The sequence below is a fragment of the Gorilla gorilla genome, chromosome 17 (assembly GCF_029281585.2).
Source record: "Gorilla gorilla gorilla isolate KB3781 chromosome 17, NHGRI_mGorGor1-v2.1_pri, whole genome shotgun sequence".
Classification (NCBI taxonomy): domain Eukaryota; kingdom Metazoa; phylum Chordata; class Mammalia; order Primates; family Hominidae; genus Gorilla; species Gorilla gorilla.
The window spans coordinates 42967242-42983985 of NC_073241.2; the positions used below are offsets into that span (position 1 = coordinate 42967242).

Here is a 16744-nt window from a genome sequence, read left to right on the forward strand (position 1 = left end):
TGCTCAGGATAAGTAGGTCCCTGCTCCAGACAGCAGCAAGCAGGTCACGGAAGCTCACATGTAGTACTAAGGGTCTCACAGCAGAAAAGGGATCTGACGGGCTTTCCTGACTCACAAACTTAAAACTCAATCTTATGAATGAATCCAGGTGCCTCCACCATATCTTGCCTTGTGCTTTACCAAAAAAAATTGGGACCACCATGTTGAGTTCCCTTATTTTCCATCTTCTACATTTTGATGTATCCTCACAATCATCTGCACTCTTTCCTTTTTCTCTCATCTTCACTGAAAGGAAAGATCACCCCCTACTCCCACCTAAAGCAAATAAGTTTGCCCGTGTTAATCCCTCCTGTATCCTTCCTTAGGTCATCTTTTTGTCTTGTCTCCTGCCTCCTTCCTCTGTGTCTACAATGTGTTGACCTCTGCCCTATACTAACAAAGCTTTTATCTGTGGCCACTAGCCTTACCCTTTTGCTTCCTTCCTTTTCTTTCCTTGCTGTTTAGAAAAAAGCAATCTCTACGTGCAGCCTCACCAAGCATCCTTCTCCCTTCCCCATATATCCAGTCTCTCCCCAAGAGTTGTCAGCCCACTTTTGTTCCTTTAGATTGATTTCTTCTTCATGCCCCAGAAAACCATCCTAATACAAGCCTTTATTACCTCTGTTATGGGCTAAATTGTGTCTCCCCCAAATTCATATGTTGAAATCCTAACCCTAGTATTTCAGAATGTGACTATATTTGGAGACAGGTCTTTAAAGAGATAATTAAGGTAAAATGAGGTCATACAGGCCAGCCCCCAACTGGTATAACTGATGTCCTTATAAAAAGAGGAGATTAGGACACAGACATGCACAGAGAGAAGACCATGTGAGGACACAGTAAGAAGGCGGCCGTCTACAAGCCAAGGAGAGAGGCCTCAGAAGACACCAATCCTGCCAACACCTTGACCTCAGACTTCCAGCCTCTAAAACTGTGCAATAGTAAATTTCTGTCATTTAAGCCACTCAGTCTGTGGTACTTTGTTAGGGCAGCCCTAGCCCTCTAGTACACCTAATTAGCTGACTAGCCATTTGCTGTGCTCCCAGTTCCTTCCCTTCCAATGACAATGTCCTTCTGCATGACCAAGGACAAGAATAATTTTCCCAAGTTGCCATGTTAACCATGTGATTCCCCTTCTCAAAAAGTTCCAATGGCACCCTTCTTACCTGCATAAGTTTGAAGTGCTTCATCCTGATATTTAAGGTGCCCACAATTTTGCTACCATTGTCCTTTCCAGAATCAGATTCTTTAACGTCCTACCTGAACTTTCTGCTTCTTTATTTTATTTTATTTTATCTATTTTTTTATTTTTTGAGACGGAGTCTCGCTCTGTCGCCCAGGCTGGAGTGCAGTGGTGCGATCTCAGCTCACTGCAAGCTCCGCCTCCTGGGTTCACACCATTCTCCTGCCTCAGCCTCCCGAGTAGCTGGGACTACAGGCACCCACCACCACACCCGGCTAATTTTTTGTATTTTTTAGTAGAGACGGGGTTTCACTGTATTAGCCAGGATGGTCTCGATCTCCCGACCTCGTGATCCGCCCGCCTCGGCCTCCCAAAGTGCTGGGATTACAGGCATGAGCCGCCGTGCCCGGCAACTTTCTGCTTCTTTCATATTCATCTCTGCTTCTTCTGTGCACATCCCGTCCCCGCCATCCCTCCGCATCCCCATTGATGGAATCCTGTCCACATTTCAAGGCCAGGACCAAATGACACCTCCAAAAAGCCTTGCCACAATTTATTTTTCTTCTAAATTACAGAGGACAATAATATGTATTTCACTCACAGGACATATAATCCACTTTGCCTAATTTTATTGTTATGAACACTCTGGGAATAATTCATCAACTAGACTGTAATCACCTGGAGGACAGAAATGAATATTTTATACTTTTTTTCTTTTTGTATTCTCTCTACTTCTTGCTAGAATGTTTTATACATTGCAAGGGATCCATAACTATTGGTAACAAATTAATAAAACCAAAGTACAGGTTAAAATGAGTATCTATTATTCCCTCCTTCCAAGACAACACAAATGATATTTTGGAAGATGTTGAAATGTGGGATCCAGCTCTATATTCTACAATGGTTCTTATTTATTTTTATCTACCTATTGTCTTAGTTTTTTATTTCTCTATCTCCTATATCTTACCTATGGATTGTTTTGGTTTGTATTGGTTGTGAAGAAGTGTTAAAATACTGCTCTTCTCTGCTTGGGTTCTCAATTACTTTTGTAATATATTCATTGCATTATTTGAAGTAAGCAGTTCCTGTATAACTTCCAAGACAGAGTGTACTCATATCATGAAGATTAGAAAAATGGATAGCAAACTATTTTTATTATATGAGTTATTAAGGAAAGCATACCATTGCTTTGTAACCTTTTATTCAGAGAGGCTTTACTTTTGTTTACTGTATTGCTGCATAATTCCCCTGCTCCCTACCCCAACGACACTCCAGAATAGCTATAGCTTTGGCAGTGCTTGCTGGCTACACAAATATATCACTGCAATTGGAAAAATATCACTGGAGGGACAGGTCCAGGTTTGAAAATAGGGCAATTAGCTCTCAGCATGAAAAGGTGTGTCAGATGCTCCTGAAACTGAATGACAGATAATGCTGGCTTGAGCCAGGCATAACACCAAGGGCCGATGGTGGTCACATAGAATTCCTCCTGGCTTGTTTCTGCCAAAGAAGATCACTTCTGAACTGAATTCCACTGCTCACCCCAGGAGAATTTGCCAGTAGGTAGTTGTGCAGACGTGTGTATATATGGGGTCAAACATTTATGATCTCTCATTGTTTTCTTTATTATTATGAGGAATTCTGCTGCACAAATCATATGTTACTCTTCAGAACAAACCATCATGGTAAACAGTTGGTGCCTGCATCAACAATAGTCCCTTCCTTTGGAAGACTGCCTTGCCCCAGCTCCTGCTGATTTGCCCTAGCTCCTGTTGATTTGCCCCAGCTCCTGTTGATTCTGGGTTTGTGGTGGGGATTCCAATCATATTCCTGAACACCCGACTAACCGCCCTGCAAAATCCTAACACCAGCCTCACACCTGATGACAGGTCAAAGTAGGGAAATGTCACCCAAGCTGGGCCAATGAGAGACTGTCCCTGGGAATTCCCTATACTGAAGCAGGAGTGAGCGGCTCTTTCCTTTGGGGTTGCTACTCTTGACAGGACATAAGCCTGGTTTTAGCAGTACCCCATGACAAATAGATCTAATCTGTTTGGATTAGGGTGGGGGAAAGAAGCCAATTTACAAAGATAAGCAAAGATAGACTGGGAGAGAGAGAGAGAGAACGGTGACATTATTTGCATTGCTGTACCCACCTTTCCCTAAGACCATCTCTCCAACTGTCTCCCCAGTCACATGCGTGGACAAATCCTCTTTTCTTCATTTCCATATTAGGCTAAAGAGCTAGATTCTGGAGAAGAGGGTGGTGGTGGTGATGGGCTGTGGAAAGGTGGGGCACCGCCTTGCAGTGAGTATCAGCCCTTTGCTTGGATGTGCCAGGAAAGGTTAACAGGGGGTCTGGAGTGGTCCCGTGGTGTCCTGGGTCAGTCTCATGTGAGCTGGGCTACCAGGTAGGACAGCCACAGTGGCTGGCTGTGCATGGCTTTCTAGCATATAGCTTCTATTCCCGATTCTTTCAATCTAGCCAAGGAGATAAGACTTAACACTCCAAGTAATAGAGAACAATCGGGGCATGCTGGTCAGTCCTCCAGCATTCGCAGCATGCCCATTGATGCTGCAGGGCTGTGGAGATGAGGGACAGGTGAACTTGTAGAGTCACTGGGCTGTTACTTCATCTTGTAGGTCCTTGATCATGGACCAGCCTGAAGGCTGACTAGAGTTGGTTCTCAAATGGAATCCCAACTGTTTAGGTGACAGGATAAAGCTATTATTCTCTTGACCCTTTAGAATTAGAATAGCTCGCAGTGTTTGATTCCTACTTTTCTTGAAGGTTCTTCTTTTTGTCTTACTCTGTAATTTTCCCAAGGATTATTAGGGTGACACCAAACGTGCAGGGCAGACTCTGTGCTAATCCTGGTTTTGGCCAAACAGGGCACCTCTCTCTCACACTGTAGAGAAAAGTGTGTCTGTGGCAGGGAACAGTGGCTCACGCCTGTAATCCCAGCACTTTGGGAGGCCAAGGTGGGTGGATCACGAGGTCAGAAGTTCGAGACCAGCCTGACCAACATGGTGAAACCCCGTCTCTACAAAAAATGCAAAAAAAGTAGCCAGGTGTGGTGGCAGGTGCCTGTAATCCCAGCTACTCAGGGGGCTGAGGCAGGGGAATTGCTTGAACCAGGGATATGGAGGTTGCAGTGAGCCGAGATCGTGCCACTGCACTCCAGCCTGGGTGACAGAGTGAGACTCCATCACAAAAAAAAAAAAAAAAAAAAAAAATTGTGTCTGCTTCCCATGAGGTCAAACGGGGGATGCTGATACTTGTTCTACCTACCTCACAGTATTATTGTGACAACCAATGAGGCAGTCCATGAGATAGCACTAAAGAAGAGCAAATAGCATAAAAAGTATTATCCACTGATGCCTCTCAGCTCCAACACCAGACACTTTACCCAAATCAAAGAATTATAACCTTGCAAATTTGCTCTGCATGGTTCAGCATGGTCCTTTCTCAGAAATGCCAGGACCAGATGGATGAGGTGGCCTCCATCCAGCCACTGTCACGGCCGATGATCCTGACAGGTCCTTTGACTTTTCAGTATTTACTCTGAAAGAACTTATGCAAGAAATCATAAATGAGACACTATAATAAAGCATTCGCTTAACTCTCTCCAATGTATAAAACTTTTATATTTACAAACTCACAAGATAATGCATCTTTAAAACAGATTAAAACTTTTTTAAAAAGATAAAGAGGGGGAAATAGAGCAGAGAGAAAAAGCATATCTGTGGCAAGCACTCTTCAAAACAATTTAAAGTCTCAGGGACTAAATTCTTTCCCTACATTATCAGGAACCCCTGGGAAGACAGAATTGATGTGGCCACCTCAATCCACCCCATGTGGGTACTTACATCGGGAGTGAAATAGTGAACAGCTTTTAAAGAGATGAATCCTCATTTCAGGAATGAATATTAAATTTCACATTTCATAAAAGTCTTGAGCCAGATCTACTACATGAAAAGTGACTCTCAGTTATTGTCATCTGCAATGAAAGAGGGGACCCTCCACTTGTTTCTTATTTGCATTGCCTGGATCATATTGGCAAAAAAAAAAGCCGTTTTCTCCTCATTTTCACCTCAGCTGTCCCTTGTATACTAAAGACACTATAAGGATATTTTAAACTCTGGCAGGGCAAAGAGGTCTCTGAATCTCTCATCTCTCATCTCTCAATATTTATCTAAATCTAACTTTGGTCATCAAGAAATGTATAGAATATGGTCTCCTGAGCTTCTTAAAACTTGTCTACCTAGTAAATGTGGTAAAATAAGACTAACCCTGTTGAATAAAGTGACTTTATGGTGGGGTATGCCTTTTTGTCTGTATTTCCTCCCATCCTCAGAATGAATATGGGTTTGCTCAGGAAAACAAAGACCATTCTAGTTAGGTCAAGCAGGAAGGGATTTCATGGAGGGGCCTGGGTGCTTATCACACTATTGGAAGTCTAAAGGAGCAACAACCTAGGGGCCACCATGACATTCAGGTTTGCTGTTAGAGTTAAGAGTTGATGTTGCCTAGAGTGGATGAAACTAGAGACAATTGCTACAGAGTTCACAGACCCTCTGTAGACATGACATAAACAAGATGTCGAGGCTGAGGCTGCTGAATAACGCCTGTCTGGCGAGAGCATGACCATAACTTCCAGAGAAAGAGACAAAACAAGGCTTCTGTCACGCTTCCACCTTCCAAATATCAAGTGAGTTTATCTCATTGATAGAATTAAAGATGTATGCAAAGCACCTGTAGCAAGGGAGAAGGGGAAATGTCGTTTTCAAGCTTCTGGGCTGTGAAGCATAAGAAAAAAACAGAAGGCAATATATTGCCAAAGATAAACCAGATATAACCTTCATCTTAAATATTTCTGGTCTGGTGGCCAGGCGCGGTGGCTCACGCCTGTAATCTCAGCACTTTGGGAGGCCGAGGTGGGAGGATCATGAGGTCAGGAGATCGAGACCACGGTGAAACCCTGTCTCTACTAAAAATACAAAAAATTAGCCGGGCGTGGTGGCGGGCACCTGTAGTCCCAGCTACTTGGGAGGCTGAGGCAGGAGAGTGGTGTGAACCTGGGAGGCAGAGCTTGCAGTGAGCTGAGATCGCGCCACTGCTCTCCAGCCTGGAAGACAGAGGGAGACGCCGTCTCAAAAAAAAAAAAATTCTGGTCTGGTATCTTTCCTTCACCAACCACCCACCTTCCTGTCCCTCTCAGTCACTGTAGGCTTCAGGTTGGTCTTGCCCATTGTTGCTTATTGTCCAGTGCATTTCCTAGGTAAAAGGAAGTGGCCACGTAGTCTTCAAAATAATTTCCCATTCACTTCCGTTTTCTCACCTTTGGACCTCAACCTTCCCAATCCCTTCTACCTCTACTTTCCCCAAATTTAGAAAAAATGCAGGCCAGGTGCAGTGGCTTACGCTTGTAATCCTAGCAACTTGGGAGGTCAAGGCAGTTGGATCACCTGAGGTCAGGAGTTCGAGACCAGCCTGGCCAACATGGTGAAACCCTGTCTCAACTAAATATACAAAAATTAGCTAGGAAACCCTGTCTCTACTAAAAATACAAAAATTAGCTGGGCGTGTTGGCGGGCACCTGTAATCCCAGGCTGAGGCAGGGGAATCGCTTGAACCCAGGAGGCGGAGGTTGCAGTGAGCCGAGATCGTGCCATTGCACTCCACCCTGGGCAACAGAGTGAGATTCCATCTCAAAAAAATAAAGAAAAAATGCAGGCCAGCTTCGGTGGCTCACGCCTGTAATCCCAGCACTTTGGGAGGCTGAGGTGGGTGGATCACCTGAGGTCAGGAGTTCAAGACCAGCCTGGCAAACATGGTGAAACTCCGTCTCTACTAAAAATACAAAAATTAGTTGGGGATGGTGGCACAGGCCTGTAATCCCAGCTACCCGGGAGGCTGAGGCACCCAGGAGGCGGAGGCTGCAGTGAGCCAAGATCATGCCACTGCACTCCAGCCTAGGTGACAGAGAAAGACTGTCTCAAAAAAAAGAAAGAAAGAAAGAAAAAGAAAAGAAAAAAATGCATAAGTAAACATCCTATCAAAGAATGGAAATGCCAATACCTATGAAATTGATTAGATTTAACAAGGAAGACGTTACCATCATGATGAAAGCTGTTGAAAAGCATAGTAGCTAGGTCTAGTTTAAAAGTGCATTAATTCAACTCAACATGTACATTTTCATGCAACAAAAGACCCACAGTGGCATTTTGATATGCTTCCCTCCCCTTGGATCCGATTTGTATGAAAAGTAAAACCATACTAAGAGACCATGAGGATGTCATGGGTGCGGGGGCTGTGACTAGATAGAGTGAGGAAATTTTATAAGGAACTTCTGGCAAAAGAGAGGAAATAAGCTGTGCTATGGTGTGACCTTTAGTGAAATTTTATGTCACATTTGAGCAATAAAAGGAAATAAGTCAACCGACTCCCTTCTCCCGTCTAGGCTGGGAGCCATGTGCTGAGGACCAATACTCCAGTCCCACTCGCTCCCTCTCCCGCCACTGCTAGGCTGGGTCACAGCCCAGGGGGGTGAGAATGCGGTTCTGTGAGTGTGCCAGGGACTCAACTATTGTCTCAGGGCTCCAAATCCCGTCTGCGCTCCGCCCTCTGAGGGTGGGGTTGAACTGTGAGCCACATCCTTGCTGTGCCTCCAGCTTCCTGTCAGGCTGTGCCAGTGGAAGGTGCTAGAAGGAACTGGTAAGGAGGGAAGAGCAAGGAGAGACTTGATTTTCCTGTCCATTCCCCATTCTTGAGTGTTCACACTCCCTCCCAGCCGTGTCAGTACCTCACCGTAGCAGCAGCTGAATCCAGTTTGCAGTGTTCCTAACACTCACAGAACCAACCTCATCACACACTCCCGGAGACCAGCAGCAGCTGAGCAGCTCTGCGGGCCCCTGAGCTTTTAGGTCCTGGTGTCTCCAGCCTCAGGGTTGGCAGCCGCTCCCTGCTGTTACCTCCTCCCTGGCATCCACCATTATCCTTTTGTTTTTTTAGTTCCCCGGCTTCAACCGAATGCATGGTTTACAATACTTTATTATTACATTGTCTCTCTTCAGATAACTGGTGTGGCTTCTGTTCCCTGGCTGAACGCTGGCTGATACCATAAACAAAATGGAGTTTTTGGAATAGTGGAGGCTTTGCATGAGTATTTGCTGAATGAATGAGTGAGTGAAGGAGTGAGTGAGCCACTGCTCCCACTGCTGTCTGTAGCTGTCCATGCCCTTTGCACCTCGCAGTAGGAAACCAAGGCGCAGCTCAGAGCCCTCAGCCTCAGACTCAGCCTCCCTCGCCTTGTTGCCGGGACTTTCATCCAGCTTTGGGGCTCCCTCCTGTGGGCTCTGCTGGTCTCAGACAGGGCAGCAGACACAGTCTGGGCACCCCAGGGTAAACATAGCCCCGGCCAGACGCGGCCTTGTGTCTGCACGAGGCCACTTGGAGCTAACGGGGAGGGCCAGTCGAGCTCTGCGTGTAAAACACAGCGTTTCTGTTGTTTCTGCCAGGCCTTCACATACAGCTCCCAAACTCCGGCAAATCTCAAACGTAAATACCCTGCTCTAGGAAAGAAAGTAGCCAGGGGGAGAAGTCTGGTTGACTATTACCCAATTGAAGTCCCACAGTAGGAAGTAAATGAACCTGATTAAAGAAAATGGAGTACATTTCTGGCTTGGCAGAGAAAAAAATATATAAATAAATTTTTATATGGGCCCGAAATTTTCCCTTGTTACTTACTTAGGAGCTGGAATCCTAAAACGAGAGTGCCACCTGCTGACCATCGTCAGACTCCGACCCGAACATCGCGGGTATTTCAAGGCAGGTGCCCTGAGTGGCACAATGGGGGCCAAAGCATTCTATGTGAACACCGCACAAAGGATTCTAGGCGTGACTGCCGTGGCCATGTAGTTTCCACAGGGTGTTTGGCCCTGCCCAGAGTATGTGGACTTGTTACCTGTCCAGCACCAGGCACTCCTCTGTAAAAGTGCCTCTGTGAGGCCGGGCCCGGTGGCTCACGCCTGTAATCCCAGCACTTTGGGAGGCCCAGGCGGGCGGATCACCTGAGATCAGGAGTGAGAGACCAGCCTGGCCAACATGGTGAAACACTGACTCTACTAAAAATACAAAAATTAGCCGGCATCGTGGTGTGCGCCTGTAATCCCAGCTACCCAGGAGGCTGAGGCAGGAGAATCACTGGAATCCGGGAGGCAGAGTCTGCAGTGAGCCAAGATCGCACCACTGCACTCCAGCCAGGGCGACAGAGCAAGACTCTGAAAGAAAAAAAAAAAAAAAAAGTCCAGGCGCGGTGGCTCACGCCTATCATCCCAGCACTTTGGGAGGCCGAGACGTGTGGATCACGAGGTCAGGAGATCGAGACCATCCTGGCTAAAATGGTGAAACCCCGTCTCTACTAAAAATACAAAAAAATTAGCCGGCGTCGTGGCAGGCGCCTGTAATCCCAGCTACCCAGGAGGCTGAGGCAGGAGAATCGCTGGAACCCGGGAGGCAGAGGCTGCAGTGAGCCGAGATCGCACCACTGCACTCCAGCCAGGGCAACAGAGCAAGGCTCCGGAAAAAAAAGAAAAAAAAAGTGCCTCCGTGGAACATCTGGAGTATCCCTGCTTTCTGACAAAACTCTTGGCAGATGAAACTGAAACGGCACAGTTCATGTGTGGAAATAAGTGATTATGGCTTTGGATTAGATACAATAAGTAGATTAAAGAACCTGTGCCAGGGAACCATAGTGTGGTAGAGCCAGAAGGAAGCCTTCGAATATTCTTTGTGAGAAAGCCATAGTGAGCCTTATTTTTCAAAATAATTTCAAACTTTACTTTATACGCAAGGGGTACAAGTGCAGGTTTGTTACCTGGGTATATTGTGTGATGCTGAGGTTTGGAGTATGAACAATCCCATTACCCAGGGACTGAGCACAGTGCCCATTAGGTAGTTTTTCAGTCATTACCCCCTTCTGTCCCTCCCCACTCTTGCAGTCCCCAGTGTTGACTGTTCCCTTCTTTATGTCCATGAGTACTCAATGTTTGGTTCCCACTTATTATTTTTTTTTTTTTTGAGACTGAGTGTCACTCTGTCACCCAAGCTGGAGTGCAATGGACCCATAGCTCACTGCAACCTCTACTTCCCGATTTTAAGCGATTATCCTGCCTCAGCCTCCTGAGTAGCTGGGACTACAGGCGCCCACCACCACGCCCAGTTAATGTCTGTATTTTTAGTAGAGATGGGGTTTCACTGTGTTGGCCAGGCTGATCTCGAACTCCTGACCTCAAGTGATCCACCTGCCTCGGCCTCCCAAAATGCTGGGATTGCAGGCGTGAGCCACCGTGCCTGGCCTTGGCTCCCACTTATAAGTGAGAACATGTGGTATTTGCTTCCCTGTTTCTGCATTAATTCACTTAGGATAATGGCCTCCAGCTGCATCCATGTTGCTGCAAAGGACATGATTTTGTTCTCTTTATGGCTATGTAGTATTCCACAGTGTATATGTACACATGCCACATTTTTTTTAATCCTATCCATTGTGAATGACCATCTGGCTTGATTCCATGTCTTTGATATTGTGGATAGTGACCATGAATCTTATGAATGAGGGCAGTGGTTGACAGTTTGTAGTTGCCATTTTAGGGTATTGGAAAGGATGGTCCCATGTAAGAGCTTTGAAACTACTGGTGATGATGAGGATGATGATGATGGTGATAATAAATAGTGCTTGTTAGCCCTCTCCCTGAGGGGAGGTGAGACACATTTCCCAGTCAGTTTCCGAAACCCCCAATAAAAAATGTAGTACTTCTAGACAAAATTAAATGAGGATTAAAATGCAAATATGCCACAGAAAAGAAAAAAACATAGACTCATTTGTGTAACTCCAAAGAGCAAAGGGTTTGCAATTAAATGACTTCCTGAAACAAGTTTTGGAGTGGTGCATGTGTGTGAGGACTGTCTGGCCTGGGTGAGCTAGAGATGAAAACCTGAAAAGGAATCGGGGGTAGGGGTTTATTCCAAAGGACAAAGGAAACACAAAAGGCTGGAGCGGCGCTTGACAGAGTCCTCCTGGCCGTGACGTGATCACCATGGCTGATCTCAGATACATGCCGTGGGAAGCTGGAACATGACTTCGCTTTCCTGCCAACTCAGCTTTTCTGCTGCCTGGCCTGGGAGAGTGTGAGGAGGGGTCTGTGAAAGCCACAGTCTTGCTTACAAACCAATAATACATAGAATCTCCAGGGTAACATAATACCATGGTCTCCAAAGTATAGGATCATTCTCCGTTAAGTTTTCTTTTCAACTTTTTACTGCTTTATATTTATTTCATGTGGAACTTATTCAGTATTGACATTGTTTGGACATTTTTCTTCTCCAGATCTCATGTTGAAATGTTATCTCTAATGCTGGAGGTGAGTCTTGTCGGAGGTGTTTGGCTCATGGGGGGCAGGTCCCCAGTGAATGGCTGGCTGCCATCCCTGTGGTGATGAGTGAGTTCTCACTCTTTTAGCTCGCGTGAGAGCTGGTTGTTAAAGGGATACTGGAACCTCCCTCCCCTCTCTCTGTCTTGCTCCCTCTCTCATTATGTGACACGCCCACTCCCGTCTTCTGCCATGAGTAAAAGCTTCCTGAGGCCTCACCAGAAGCAGAAGCTGGTACCACATTTCTTGTACAGTCTGCAGAAAGAACTGTGAGCCAAATAAACCTCTTTTCTTTATAAATTACCCATCCTTGGGTATTCCTTTATAGCAACACAAAATGGATGAATGCAACAACTTTGTGGTAGGTATGTGATTTACCTGCTGTCCTACCACCAATTAAATTATATATATATATACCATCAATTAAATATATATATATATACATATAGCCCACATGTACTCATGCCATCTTTCTCTATCTACCATAAAATTCATGAGTCTCTATTGATTGACACATAAGCAGAATCAAGTGATATTCACAGCAAGACACCACAGGAGCTTAAGGTGCTTCTGAATCATCAATGATTGGATTACATTCAGTGAAATTTTAGTGTCAAGTCTATTTTCTTGTGTTCTAATATTCTAAAATTGAACATCCACATTGCCAAATGTGACATTTGGTGACTCACTGTCAGCAAGGATATCAGTTGACCAGCATTCCTCTTCAAGTGTGCTTACAGCTCATTGCAAGAGGGGGCAAATCAAATCAAATTAGTTCCTTTGTGGATATAACATTTTCACTTTAATAATAATTGAAGGCTTTCTGGGCAAGAGAAATATATCTTAAGGTAAAATCTCAAAAAATATTTAAGAATATCAAAGCATGTCAGTCATAATAGATATTTTTGTAACAATGATAACATTTTGACTTAGCAAAATTATATGGAGAGCCTACGGTACCTGACTTTGTGCTCCTCATCGGCAACCTGGGGGAGAAAGAGTGGCTAAGATGTGGTCTTTCCTCCTCTGGGTACATTGTCAAAAACTGCCTCCTTCTGCAATCTCTCCATCCCATATTACTAACTATACCATTCACCCGGATTTACTTCTCCCCATAGCAGTAAATACTATCTGAAGTAATATATGATTGTTTATAAAGCAAAATAATGTAACACACCACTATTATGCATTTCTTCCTTATTGGTTTTCTTTCTTTCCTGGGAGAACACAAGGTCCATGAGAGAAGAGACTTTGTGTCATTTTGTGCTGAGTCCTCAGTGATGGGAAATAAGGTAAGGGTTCAATAATTATTCGCTGATGCCGAAATGATGATTGAACAAATCTATGTCAATACATATTTTAGTTTTTTATACTGGGTAACTTTTTTATTTCGTATAAACCCAGATGTTTCTGATTTATGCAAAACGATTATTAAAATTTAGTAGGTACTTTAATTGTTATGCATAACACATTTATAAAAATGAAACATTTTGTAAGCCGTATATATCTTCCTAATTCATTCATTTCCTACCAAATTATGTGTCTCACATTATTAAACACATCCCTTGGGCAACCATCTTTTCCTTTGTAGTCATTGCAGTCATTTCACATTAAGATACATAAACTGCAGAAATATCATTAATTTGAAACAGGTCAGGTCCTGGACATTTATGGTAAGTGATCTACTGTGCAACCATTTACCGAGTGAATGCTGTAAGCCAGGCAAGGGCCAGCACTTTGCATATGTTCAATTTTAACTGCATGAAAACTCTAAAAATAAATAATATCTGCATTTTGCAGATAAGAAAATGGAGACTTAGACCAGCTTAGTAATACACCTAAAATTTAACCTTGAATCAATGTTAGATCCTGGGTCAAACTTCTCTGAGTCCCATATCTAAGCTTTTCTATGAATATGATCATCCACATGGACACTTTTTATTATATAAAACAATAACAATAAAAAGTGTTGAAGTCTTTTCTCACATAAAAATAGAACACTGATGTTTGTATAGACCATTAGCATCAGCTTACTCATAAAAATGACATTTTCTGCCATTGATTAGATATTTAAATAATTCATGACTGAGGCCTTCTTTAATTGGTAATTCAGGCAGGACAGGGCAGAGTAGATCACTATGAGTTCAGGGGTGCTGTGAACTCAGAAGTGTTATGAGTGCAGAGGTGCTATGACATCAGCAGTACAAAGAGATCAGGAATGCTGAATTTAGGGGTATCTTGAGCTCAGGGGTGCTATGAATTCAGGAGTGCTATGAGCTTAGGGGTACAATGAGTTTAGAAGTACCAGCTGAAGGGTGCTATGAGTCTAGGGGTGCTATGATTTTGGACAACTACGAGCTCCGTGATGTTATGAACTTAGGGATACTATGAGTTCAGGGGCACAATGAATTCAAGGTGTTATGAGCTCATGTGAGGGCCACATTACAGCTTGTGTGAACCCTAGGTATTTTTGCCTTTGTGTGACTTTCTCCATAGCAAGTATTAAAAATGATATTGTACAACTGTGTTGGTATAAAGATTAACAAAAAACAAGCTAGATTCACTCTTATATATTCATTATTATCCTATTCATTTCTCTTCTGATATTAAAATAAATTATAATTTAAACATTTTCATGGGCCCTTAAAAGTATTGTGGGACCTGGGCCCTATGCCTGCTGTTGGCCCCGATGCCTGGGGCTAGGCAGTGTGCCCGACACACGTGTATGCTCTCCACTTTCTCAATTTCAACTGCTAGAAAGTTACGCATTCAAATCATATGCCCATTAAGGTAAAATAGCATTAGAAGGATTGACCTTAGGTTAGTATTTTATATGCCATTTAAATTGACAAGAGCAGACATCCGTGTCTGTGTTCTCTGATGAAGGCAGGGATGCTGGGGAACAGAGGCCGACCTTGGGGAGTGTCCTGCTGATCCAGCTCTTTGGGGAGACACTGCAGACCCCTCCCCTTCCCACAGTGGTACCTGGGACTTGCCTCGGCGATATCCTGCATTATCTGTCTACACATCTGGCGCTTCCGCCATCTTCTGTGGTCGTTATGTTGTCTGTTTTCTCTACATATAACAACATACGTTCTTATAAAAAAACAGCATATTTTGGCCCACTTCCTTTCATTCTTTTTCCTAGCATCCATGCACACATGCGTGCACATGCGCACGTATTAACATCAGAACCGTGCTGTGCATATGGGTTAAGTTATGCACATTTCCCCTTGTCCTTAAAATGTACAGCTTTTATGGCTCTTCCCTAAGTCCGTGTTTTCAGTTTTCTGTGAACACACTAGATTTTAGCTGCTTAAATATTTTCCAAAGATTTGGAAGTCATATCCTATTTTAAGTCTAACAATAAGTTACTTTTTTAAATTTGAGATGGAGTCTCGCTCTGTTGCCCAGGCTGGAGTGCAGTGGCACAATCTCAGCTCACTGCAAACTCCGCCTCCCGGGTTCAAGTGATTCTCCTGTCTCAGCCTCCCTAGTAGCTGGGATTAGAGGCATGCACCACCATGCCCGGCTAATTTTTGTATTTTTAGTAGAGATGGAGTTTTGCCATGTTGGCCAGGCTGGCCTTGAACTTCTCAGGTGATCCGCCCCCCTCTGCCTCCCAAAGTGCTGGGAATACAGGCGTGAGCCACCTCGCAGGGCCAATAAGTTACTTTTTTTTTTTTTTTTAAGACAGAGTCCCATTCGTTGTCCAGGCCGGAGTGCAGTGGCGCAATCTTGGCTCACTGCAGCCTCCAGCTCCCGGGTTCAAGCAATTCTCCCGCCTCAGCCTCCCGAGTAACTGGGACCACAGGTGCACGGGGCCATGCCCAGCTAATTTTTGTATTTTTAGTAGAGACAGGGTTTCACCATGTTGGCCAGGATGGTCTTGATCTCCTGACCTCATGATCTGCCCCCATCGGCTTCCCAAAGTGCTGGGATTACAGGCATGAACCACCTTGCCTGGCCATTAAGTTACTTTTAAGCTATAAGAACATTACCAGACATATGTTTCTTTAAGTACCAGAATAAAATCATGACATGGTAACCACTGTGCATCCCACATAAGATGGGGTTAGCATTGCTTTAATTCAACATCACCTCCCATATCCCAGACTTTATTAATAAAATCTGGAGTTTGAGACCAGTTTGTTCTTACTAAATTACCATTTTTCTATTAAATATAATTCCATACTAAATTTGAGATTGTCAGTACATTTTAAAACTAAATTTATAACAGAATAGGTTTTATGATATATTTAGTAGATTTCATTATTCACTATTAGTCCTTTTATATAAAAATTATCCATTTGTTAACAGTGGTTAATTGCTTAGTTGGCTCTAGGTCATCTAAAACAATTTTTACCAGAATAGCACATTCGTGCCTATTTCTTGAACCTTGCATATTCAAAAATATCTTTCTGTAGCCTTCACATGAAAAATAATTCAACTGGGCATATATTTTGGGCTTGCAACTATTTTCCTTCAAAACAGCAAATGTTCCTTCATCAGATTCTGGTATTTAATGATTCCCCGAGGCCGTCCTAATTTCTGAACTTCTGTAGGTAACCTATTTTTGCTGCCTGAATGCTTGTTGGGTTTTGGGTTTTCTTTTCTTTTCTTTTTTTTTTTTTTTTTTTTTTTTTGAGACAGAGTCTCTCTCTGTCCCCCAGGCTGGAGTGCAGTGGCGCGATCTCAGCTCACTGCAAGTTCCGCCTCCTGGGTTCAAGCCATTCTCCTGCCTCAGCCTCCCGAGTAGCTGGGACTACAGGTGCCCACCACTACGCCCGGCTAATTTTTTGTATTTTTAGTAGATATGGGGTTTCACCATGTTAGCCAGGATGGTCTCAATCTCCTGACCTCGTGATCCGCCTGCCTTGGCCTCCCAAAGGGCTGGGATTACAGGTGTGAGCCACCGCGCCCGGCCTGGGTCTTGTTTTCTTGATCCTCAGAATTCAAAAATATAACCACTTCTCGTGTCATTGATGTCTCGTCCTGGTAACCTCCTTCTAATTGCACTCAGGTCGTTTTTTCAGCCTAGGCTCAGGAAAGGCCCAACCACCCCCATATCCACCTCACCCTCACCCTCCC

At 44.1% G+C, this 16744-nt stretch overlaps 1 long non-coding RNA gene across 1 annotated transcript in view; it reads right to left on the reverse strand.

Annotated features, from left to right (window-relative positions):
* LOC109023974 (uncharacterized) overlaps positions 1–9053 on the reverse strand; it is a 36890-nt gene extending 27837 nt beyond the window's left edge. The window contains exon 1 of the long non-coding RNA XR_002003448.4: positions 8973–9053. This is a non-coding gene — a long non-coding RNA (uncharacterized lncRNA). The remainder of the gene's footprint in view (positions 1–8972) is intronic.
* Positions 9054–16744: the final 7691 nt, after the last annotated feature.